This window comes from Panulirus ornatus, chromosome 43, assembly GCF_036320965.1.
Source record: "Panulirus ornatus isolate Po-2019 chromosome 43, ASM3632096v1, whole genome shotgun sequence".
NCBI lineage: Eukaryota > Metazoa > Arthropoda > Malacostraca > Decapoda > Palinuridae > Panulirus > Panulirus ornatus.
In genome coordinates this window covers 24,073,257-24,083,317 of record NC_092266.1, presented here as the reverse complement: position 1 = coordinate 24,083,317, position 10,061 = coordinate 24,073,257, and the positions used below count along the sequence as shown (strand labels likewise).

The 10,061-nt window shown below is 46.1% G+C and overlaps 1 protein-coding gene across 3 annotated transcripts in view; it reads left to right on the top strand.

Moving 5' to 3' along the window:
* The first annotated feature begins 9,341 nt into the window (after positions 1-9,341).
* LOC139762412 (uncharacterized) overlaps positions 9,342-10,061 on the top strand; it is a 186,305-nt gene continuing 185,585 nt past the window's right edge. For 2 of the 3 annotated variants that reach the window (XM_071687275.1, XM_071687273.1), the window contains exon 1: positions 9,342-9,589. The gene's annotated coding sequence lies outside the window, so the exon portion shown is untranslated. The remainder of the gene's footprint in view (positions 9,590-10,061) is intronic. The other variant, XM_071687274.1, reaches the window with a different exon arrangement.

Genomic DNA, 10,061 nt, shown 5'->3' with positions numbered 1-10,061 from the left:
ATTTATGGAGTAATCATTCAAAATTAAAAAAAAAAAAAACCCTTACGATTCGAAGCGGTGACTCGTCAGCTTTGTGAAATCGTGACTTAAGTCGCTTGGCGTCAAGTGTGACACGTATAGCTGGCGGCTAAGCTGAGGCGCGTCCCTCTCTCTCTCTCTCTCGCATGGCACGTCGCAAAGCAGCTCATGAGGACCATCAAGACTCTGCACCATCATCTCCGAGAGATGTCATTCAAACCGACGCTAACTTGCCGGGTCTTGTGAACGCCGTCGTCTAACCACTGAGGATCGAGCTTTTCCTTTCCCCTCCTCTGTCTATTAAGCCTTGTACGGGGTGCCTCTAGGCCGACGTACCTTTCCACTGCGATGCGGACATCTCCTTTCCACCGACTGGCATACACACTCTCTCTCTCTCTCTCTCTCTCTCTCTCTCTCTCTCTCTCTCTCTCTCTTCCCCACGGCAAACGCGATGATAAATCTCGGCGTTACGTGACGCGCGCGCGATTATCCCCGCTCACTGGTCGTATGTATGTGGCTCGTTGAGGACGGCTAGGGGAGCCGTCGCCACTGGGACGCAGGAGGTCATGCTAGGATGCTGGGTAGGAGGAGGTGGAGGGAAGGGAGGTGAGGGGGAGAGAGAGACAGATCCGAGGATGGTCGTGTTAAGCGGGGGGAGGACGTGGCTGACAGCGAGGGAGCGCAAAGATTTCGCCGTGCATTTTATCGCCCACGCAGAAGGTGGGCGTGAGGGACGGGGAGGTCTTCAACTAATCCGCGACCGCTCGTAACCAAGTTAAGACGTTTATGAGATGTGTTTTATGGGTGCACACAAGATCCTGGGAGCTGGGGGACACACACACACACACACACACACACACACACACTCACATCCCCTCCTCTCCCCACCGAGCGATCGCCCAGGTCATGACGCACATACAGTGTATAAAAATAACGTGGGATTAGCCGTCGAAAATCATACCAATGACTTACCATGAGTTTAATAGAACGTCAAAGATTGAGGTGGACACTGATATTCACATATTCATGTGTGTGTGTGTGTCAAACGGTAGGTTGAGGGGGCGTCAGAAAGACGAAGGCCAAACCGATCGTCTGATATTTCTTTTGAAGTCTTGAATCATCCAAGTCATGGAAGACGGTGATGAATGCGTCCATTACGTGTCGTTTTTTTTCTGGTATGTATGATGAAGTCTGGGGTGTGGTGATGGTGATGATGATGCAAGCCAGCATCAGTGAGGCTATTAAGAACGGTACACAGAGTGAGAGTGAGTGTGGTCATCCATGTTACGATACAGACAGCAAATGAAATGAAATGAAATGAAATGACAGTATCGATTTAGACCTATCTGTTTCTGGGATTTTGAAATCCAGATTATTCGGAAAAAAGACAAAGAGTATGATGCAAAAAGAAAAGAAAAAAAAGAAGAAAGAAAAGCGAAATTTTAAAACAATCGAGTGGTTCTCTCTCTCTCTCTCTCTCTCTCTCTCTCTCTCTCTCTCTCTCTCTCTCTCTCTCTCTCTCTCCTTTTATTCACATCCCTCTTTTTTTCTTTTTTTCTTTTTACCCTCTCACGTCCCTACCTCTCTAACAGCATCGAAGGGATCAAATGGCCTGTTACTGTCTGGATTCCTTTGTGTTCCTCTGTCCATTCGTTCCTCTGTGGCTCTGTGGTCCACGTTCCTCATAGCACCCGTTGCCGCCCGGCGCTGCTTCACATTCATACGTGTTTTCCTAGCGCTACCTCGCTCACGCGGGAGACAGCGACTAAGTATGGTAATAACAATAAAAAAAAAAGGGGGGGGAGGGGGGCCAGGTGAGGATATTCCCTCAAAGGTCCAGTCCAATGTTCTTAACGCTACCTCGCTAACGCGGGAAATGGCGAATAGTTTGAAATATATATATATATATATATATATATATATATATATATATATATATATATATATATATATATATATATATATATATATATATATTGGGATGGCCTTGATCAGGGCCTCAGCTTCCCGTACCGTTTTAGCTAAAATAAAAAAAAGCCATGTTTTCCTCTTCTCAAAGTATATGAGTCAGTCTACATATCAAGAATAAGGCTTATTATTTCCTTTTTTCTGTACCGGTCAAAACCCTTATGAATCCTCGCGCTAAAATGATTAAAACACTTACACTAGTTCTGTAGATATTTTTTTTTTCTCTAATGCCTTTTAACAACGTGTTTTTAAAATGCAGGAAAGCACGTACGGTTATTCTCGATCCACTCGGACGAAATGGATCCGACGCAGCTCAAGTGTGGTCGAATGTTGAAATTATATCATGGGAGAGAGAGAGAGAGAGAGAGAGAGAGAGAGAGAGAGAGAGAGAGAGAGAGAGAGAGAGAGAGAGAGAGAGAGAGAGAGAGAGAGAGAGAGAGAGAGAGAGCAGGTCAACGAGACGGCAAACAAGCGTACTTGGGGGGATGTACCCTCGTTACCCCGTTGTTGTTGTTGTTGTGGTTGTTGTAAGAATGAGGATATGATGGAGATGACTCGGTGTGCGTGGTAGGGAGGCTGAACCCATGGGACACGACGTTACAGTCTAGCCCTATGAGCAGGATGTGGGTTTTAAACTCTTTGACACGACCTTCGATGAAGGGTCAGGGTTCGAAAGCCTTGGTGGCCATCATACCCGAGGCTTGCTACCTCATATTCGAGAAATTATACTCCCGGGTGGGGAGGGTGTATATTCTTGGCTTACTGTATACTGCTGTCTATCACAGCCTGCGAGTTCGACTCGTGGTGTTGTATAACTGAGACTGTATGAAGGTATTGTATGCGTCTACCAGCCTGTGATGGTGTATGACGCAAGGTGAGTAGTGTCTGACAGTCTCCTTGCGGAGAGGGGAAGCCAGCAACGGGTGTGAGTGACTAGACAGACTTACAGGTGAAGTCGTAAAAAAATGATGCGGTTCCGTCCGTCTAGGAGTTGTAGATCAACGAGGCGAAGATCCTTATTGGCATCTGGAAGGTCCGTGGCCACAAAAAGGCGGCCGCTGTGCTGGACTTTTATCATAGGTCCTTGATAACGTCGCTTGTCCTTGTAGTGAGAAGTCTGTCTCAGTCGGTATGCGTTGAGTATTGCATCGATAATCATCTTTACGGCATGTGGAGTGGATCCTGACGCATATCTCCCGCCAAACAGGTTGTTCCGGGTTTGGAAACACTGCCTAAACACACACACACACACACACCTTAAGGGCGGTGTTCCCATTCACTTGACGATACGGACGGGTCATGTTTCGTCGCAACGCGGGGATGGCAGAGCCAATCCCAAGGGCGCCTCGGTATTTCCCTGTGGGAGACATGTGCCCTTATCAGAACCTTATCTTGAAGGACCAGTCCGGCTCTCTCGTGACTCATGCTCTCGTATACCAATTAGAGTGTTCGGTGTCACAACACACACACACACACACACACACACACACACACAAACCCTCGATGGGGTGGACTCATGTCAGCGGTGGCGCTGTTCCTGAGGGAACGGCCCTCCGGCTGTTGGGAGTTGTGACCCAAGGGGACCACAGCGACTCCGTTAACTCGAGGGGTCTTCAAAGGAGCGATCGCCTCACCGACGTTCGTCCGTCCCCCCACAATCACCTTGTACCAACCAGCGGTCGCACAGATACAAGACCTGTCCTATACCTACTAGTGTGTACGTCGTAAATAACACAAGTGCAGAGCTAGGAAAGCCAATAGCTTCACTTGCCATAGATATGTGTGATGTCAATTACACTATTACTGTAACGCAACCAGTGCGAAAATATTCATCACTTGATGATCACTATCAAATTCATAATACATGCCAACATAGCATTAATGCAGCTCAGCAAGTATGTAGCTGTACATTACGTAATGTTCCCCATGAAATACGTAATGTGTGTCAACACAATACGACTGAAATTCGACCAATATGTAACACTACATCACTTAATGTTTACCATCGAATACATGGTGTATTACTACTGCAACTCAGCCAATATGTAACTTTTAAAACATCACGTAATGTTCAACAAATCACCACCAAATGTATACTCTATGACCATAAAATTTGCTCTATAGATCTCCCTGTGCTATGTTGACAGAGTTCAACCCAGGTGTTTATCCAAAGCTTGGAAGTATGCAGCACCACCTCAATCTTAAGCCCTTTTGTGGTTAATGAACTAGTTGCTATTATGACCCCCAATTACCCAGTTATCTAATTCCTCAACTGTGAATTTTCTGCCGATTGGCAGCCTGAATTCACTAAAACCGCGCTTTATCTATTCATTCTTACTTATTTCCATAAAAATGACACATACCCACACGGACACATGCACCAAGAGGTATACGTCCGTAAACGTAAAGACACGGTGCATATAAACAAGGTTGAGAGACGAGGGGCAACACGAATGTAGTAAAACTCCATGCTGGAGGATAACAGTAAAATGATACAAGAAGGTTCTGTGTGTGTGTGTGTGTGTGTGTGTGTGTGTGTGTGTGTGTGTGTGTGTGTGTGTGTGTGTGTGTGTGTGTCGTCTCCAATCAACATTCGTGTTTTTCGTAACGACACCACGTCTTCAAGTAAAGACCTCAATCCTTCTGAGACGAAAAGGAGGAAATACGAGTGTATAATCTCCACTGAGTCAATGATGCACGTTGGGAAATCTATCGAAGGATTAGGGGGTCCTAGGTGTATGCAGGTAACCCCTTGGAGGCCTTCGGGGCAATTTGGCCAGACAAGGCCCACGATCCTGGGAGGTCATCCCTTTCCACTTGCTACTCTTCGGTAGTAAAACTCCGGGCGATGGCTTCGAGCGATAGGCGTGTCCTACCTCCTCCCCCCCGTTTTCATTTCAGGAGCTGGCTGTGCTAAAGGTGTGAAGGTTCTGTGAGAGAGACTCTTAAGAGTACACATCCTCCAGGGTTACAAGGCATCACGCCAGCGATGGAGTTTGGATATGCACATGAAAGCCGAGAGCTGCGTCTGTCAGTGGCAGAGTCACTGTGGCAGAAGCTTTTAATGGTACTGATCATCCTTTGTATCTTGTCATCTTCTCTCTCTCTCTCTCTCTCTCTCTCTCTCTCTCTCTCTCTCTCTCTCTCTGCTTCCATTTCAGGAAAGCTTCAGTAATCGACATGAATATTCAGTGAAGGTAACGCACTCTGGCCTGTCTTTGCTAGCGGAGTTGGGTGTGCGAGGGGAATCGTTTTTTTTCCTTCTTTTGTCTGAAAATTCTATTCCTTCTAAAAAAAGAAAAAAAAAATGATCCGTTTTTGATATATTTTTCTTAACATAAGAATAATCGTGGGGTTGTGGATACGAGAGAGAGAGAGAGAGAGAGAGAGAGAGAGAGAGAGAGAGAGAGAGAGAGAGAGAGAGAGAGAGAGAGAGAGAGAGAGAGAGAGAGAGAGAGAGACTATTATTTGGGGGGTAAACTTCTTCAAATCCAGTTGCTTCTTATGTACACCAGGATAATGATTTATGAAAATAACGCTTGAAGATGGATGAAAGAAAGAAAGAAACAAACCAACACACAAAAAAACTATGTGTTTGTCTGTCCTTATCTCTTCCTTTCTTTACGGTTTCCTCACACCATCCGACAATGGCTTTAAGGCACTACACAAGCAGCATGACCACTGCTTCAGAGATCTTCACGTCTTGATCCTCACGGAGACAAAGAGGCTTGGGACAGGGTGGGAGGAGGAATACATCACTCCTTCGAGACGTAGCAATTAAGCCGTGGCTTACCAGTGTGTGGGGTGGGGCGCTCTATTTGCTGGGCTAGGCCAGTAGAGACTCCGGGCCTCTATAAACGTAGGCCACGGGAAGAACTCTCTCAACGAGAACCACACCATCGGACAAGTTTGTTCTATTCGCCATTAGGGAACCGGGAATCTCTTTTGCCTCCAGCTCTGGAAGCTGAAAGGGAGTTGTACTGTTTTTTTTTTTTTTTATATATATACACAGAAGAATATGTAATACACTTACGCTACTCTCGGTAAATCTGGGATTTTACCAGTACCCAGCCGGGGGCTTCGGATGAACGAATCTCTCTCTCTCTCTCTCTCTCTCTCTCTCTCTCTCTCTCTCTCTCTCTCTCTATATATATATATATATATATATATATATATATATATATATATATATATATATATATATATATATATATATATATATATATATTCATATTTTAGGGCCGATACGAAACGTACTTCGTAAAACTTCGTCTTACGTAAGTGCTCTTCAGTTGCCGTTTTCTAAAGACTTGCAATTTCGCTACGTCTGACAGAATGCCGCATGGAAGTATTCACCAGCTATTCATGTCTCCCTTAAGTGGAGGGAAGTGTCTCTATATGAGAACACGTTAAATAAATAAATAATCGGAGACGTGCACAAGATGTCTTAGTAATCTGAAATATGATACAACAGTAACGACTGTTGTCCGTCTGTCATGCGATACAACAGTACCAACTGTGGCCCGTGTCATGCGATACAACAGTAACGACTGTTGTCCGTCTGTCATGCGATACAACAGTAACGACCGTTGTCCGTCTGTCATGCGATACAACAGTAACGACTGGTGGCTCGTCTGTCATGCGATACAACAGTAACGACTGTTGTCCGTCTGTCATGCGATACAACAGTACCGACTGTGGTCCGTCTGTCATGCGATACAACAGTAACGACTGGTGGCCCGTCTGTCATGCGATACAACAGTAACGACCGTTGTCCGTCTGTCATGCGATACAACAGCAACGACTGTTGTCCGTCTGTCATGCGATACAACAGTACCGACTGTGGTCCGTCTGTCATGCGATACAACAGTAACGACCGTTGTCTGTCTGTCATGCGATACAACAGTAACGACTGGTGGTTCGTCTGTCATGCGATACAACAGTACCGACTGTGGTCCGTCTGTCATGCGATACAACAGTACCGACTGTGGTCCGTCTGTCATGCATTCCATGACGAAGTATCAATATCGGTTATATCATGCTAGGCGAATTTTACTCCTGGGTGGATGCATTAATTCATGACACAGAGCGAATGCACGAAGTCTGTGTGACGTGACTAACCTGAAGTTTCAAATGACTCGTCTGGAGGCATGATTTTGTCGTGCAGTCTGTAACTTGAAAAAGGAGTTCCTAAACCCGGAGTTTATTCTCAATGGTGTGTATGCGGTCTGTAATTACCTCCCTGTAATTACGTGTTTGTTTGTATAGGACGGGGATGGGGTTCTACCACTCGTGTGTGTGGGTGGGCGGGCGGCCCCCATCTCTCTTTTAACTATCGTCATAAAACTTCCCAAACTGTCGTATGCTGTGTGGAATCAAAATTTCCTCACTTGGCTTCCACCGTTCGTCTGCCACACTCATATGTCTTTTCTAGCAAGTCTCTGGCGTAATCATACATTCACGACCTCTGGTTGATCCATCTCCGCATCTTTTGAAGGACAAGGACAGTGTATGTGTGTGGGGACGGAGCTTTACATGCGTAGGTCCCACACTCACACCCACCCAGTTCTTAACTATACCTTAATATCACAGAAGTCACTGAGGATCCCAGACGTAGGTGAACTCTCACATCTTCCTCATCCTTACCCCCGTCGTCCACTCCAGAAGGTTACTTCTTCCCTTGTGCCTTCAGGCTGGGACAGACAGCATCTCACGACCTTGACCAAACTGTACTACGTTCCCGTCATCATTACCTCGGGGGAACTTGTGGGCGGCTATCAAGTCTATATTTCTTATTTCTTCTACAAACGCTGAGGATTTCCCAATAAATGACTATCTATCGATCTGACGTCACGTTTTTTTTACCCCCATTGCAATGAACCCTATTCTACAATATCTTCCGTCATAATCCAATCTACTCTCACCCTCTATATCTTCCTTCATAATCCAATCTACTCTCACCCTCTATATCTTCCATCATAATCCAATCTACTCTCACTTTCTTTATCTTCCGTCATAATCCAATCTACTCTCACCCTCTATATCTTCCGTCATAATCCAATCTACGCTCACCCTCTATATCTTTCATCATAATCCAATCTACTCTCACCCTCTATATCTTCCATCATAATCCAATCTACTCTCACCCCTCAGTAAAGCATCCATATCTTATTCCTCACTGAGCTACATTTCTTGAACTATCTATCTGATTAATGGAGGAGTCTTTCCACACCGTCTTAAAATCTTGCATATCCCCGAGGCTGTCTTCATAATCTTGGAGTCATGCTCGAAAATGTCTAGGGCATGATAGACGCCTGGTCTGCCGAGTCGTCTATAAAGACCAGGAATAACAGTGGCCCCAAGAACTAAGGCCTGGGGAACTCCACCGACCCCCGTCGCTTAATCTGAAGAGAGGCACCTTCGGCATGCGCTCTCCGTGCTCTTTTTCCCTCCATTAACCTTCTCTTCAGACGCCCCTTTGCAACACAAGCGAGGGTAGCCTTGGATACTGTTCTTTTATCATGAATCTTTCCATTTGTGGAGGTCAGTATCACATACCGCTAACCGTGCAAAGTATAGCTTCACACTCGATGTCAGTATTAAGTACCATCTAACCGCGAAAAGTATAAACACTAAATGTCAGTATTGAATACCATCTAACCGTCCAAAGTATACACACTCGACACACCCAACTCTCTCTAATTGATACTCCCTCTCTCGTAGAAGTTTAGACTAGAAACAAATATTGTCTTCAAGCCAGGCTCTAGTGTTGCCTCTCAAGGATATACGTCCTGGTAGAAGAAAAAAAATATACATATTCAACCGTTTTGTATATATATGTTATGCAAGTTTAGTTTTGTGTATGTGTGTAGCCCTAGTGGGTATGTGTGTTTAATCCGTTAACGTGTGTGTGTGTGTGTGTGTGTGTGTGTGTGTGTGTGTGTGTGCAAGGATAATCATATGGGGGAGAAGGGCGAATGGGAGACATGGCAACTGCTAGCCACCACATACGACAAAATTCTAAGCGTGATATATCTGTGCACAGATCCCTGCCATGATCGCGGACCCTGGGGCCCGTAATATGCTGTAAAAGTCACGGGCGACGTATACAAGCTCACTTCTCTGAGAGCAGTTAAACGTGTCACAACACACACATCCTGGCTCGCTCTACAGATCGGTGACTAATGTCTGCTGGGAATTTTACGCATATCGCCATGATATGAATCTAAACACACACACACAAACACACACAGATCCTCTCTTCCGAGGGTAGATTAGCTGGGTGCGGGCGCGGTGGGCGGGGCCAGCATGGGTGAGCTGGGCGAGCGACCTGGGGTGCCTTAGTGTGTCTCGGACAGTGGTAGGGAGTTCACGTTCTGGCTCGCGCGCTCCTCTCACACCCCCTCTCTCTCTCTCTCTCTCACTCACTCACTCTCACTCACACACTCACGCCCGGAGCCTCTCTCACAGGCACAGGAGCTTCTCTCGCTGGCTCCTCTTCTCCTTCCTCCTGTGAGTGTCGTGCCCCAGTAGGCGTGCCACACACCAGAAATACATACATGGTGGCACGAAGGCAGGTGTCGGACCCCTACGAAAACAAGAGGTGATAAGGAAATAAAGAGGTTCCGTAGCTCCTCCCGCAGTTAACGGTGTTGATAACTCGTATCTAGTTGCATATGACTGGCATAAATCCTCTTCTTTGATACTCTTCAATATGGAACCGTGTGAAGATTAATAGTCTTAAACCACATAGTTTTTTTTTTTTTTCTCGTGAGCCAAATACCGTGACATGTGGCACTACCTTGCAAAATGATTACTTCCAATGAGGTGACACTGATTCCTCGAACTGTCGTCGCCCCTCCGAAGGCTTGGGGGTCTCCTAGTGTTTCCGGCAGGATAAAGTGAGCCAGGGTGCGACGATGAACTATGGTGGAGGGAGTAGCGCAGTGCCCTTGCGATCATTGCCCTTGGGTGTCGAGCGCCTCCACTGGCACATGACTGGAGATGATGACATCACCACGACTTGTGTTCGTTGTCAGTCCCGCCGCGTACACAGGACACGAGAACCGAGTGTA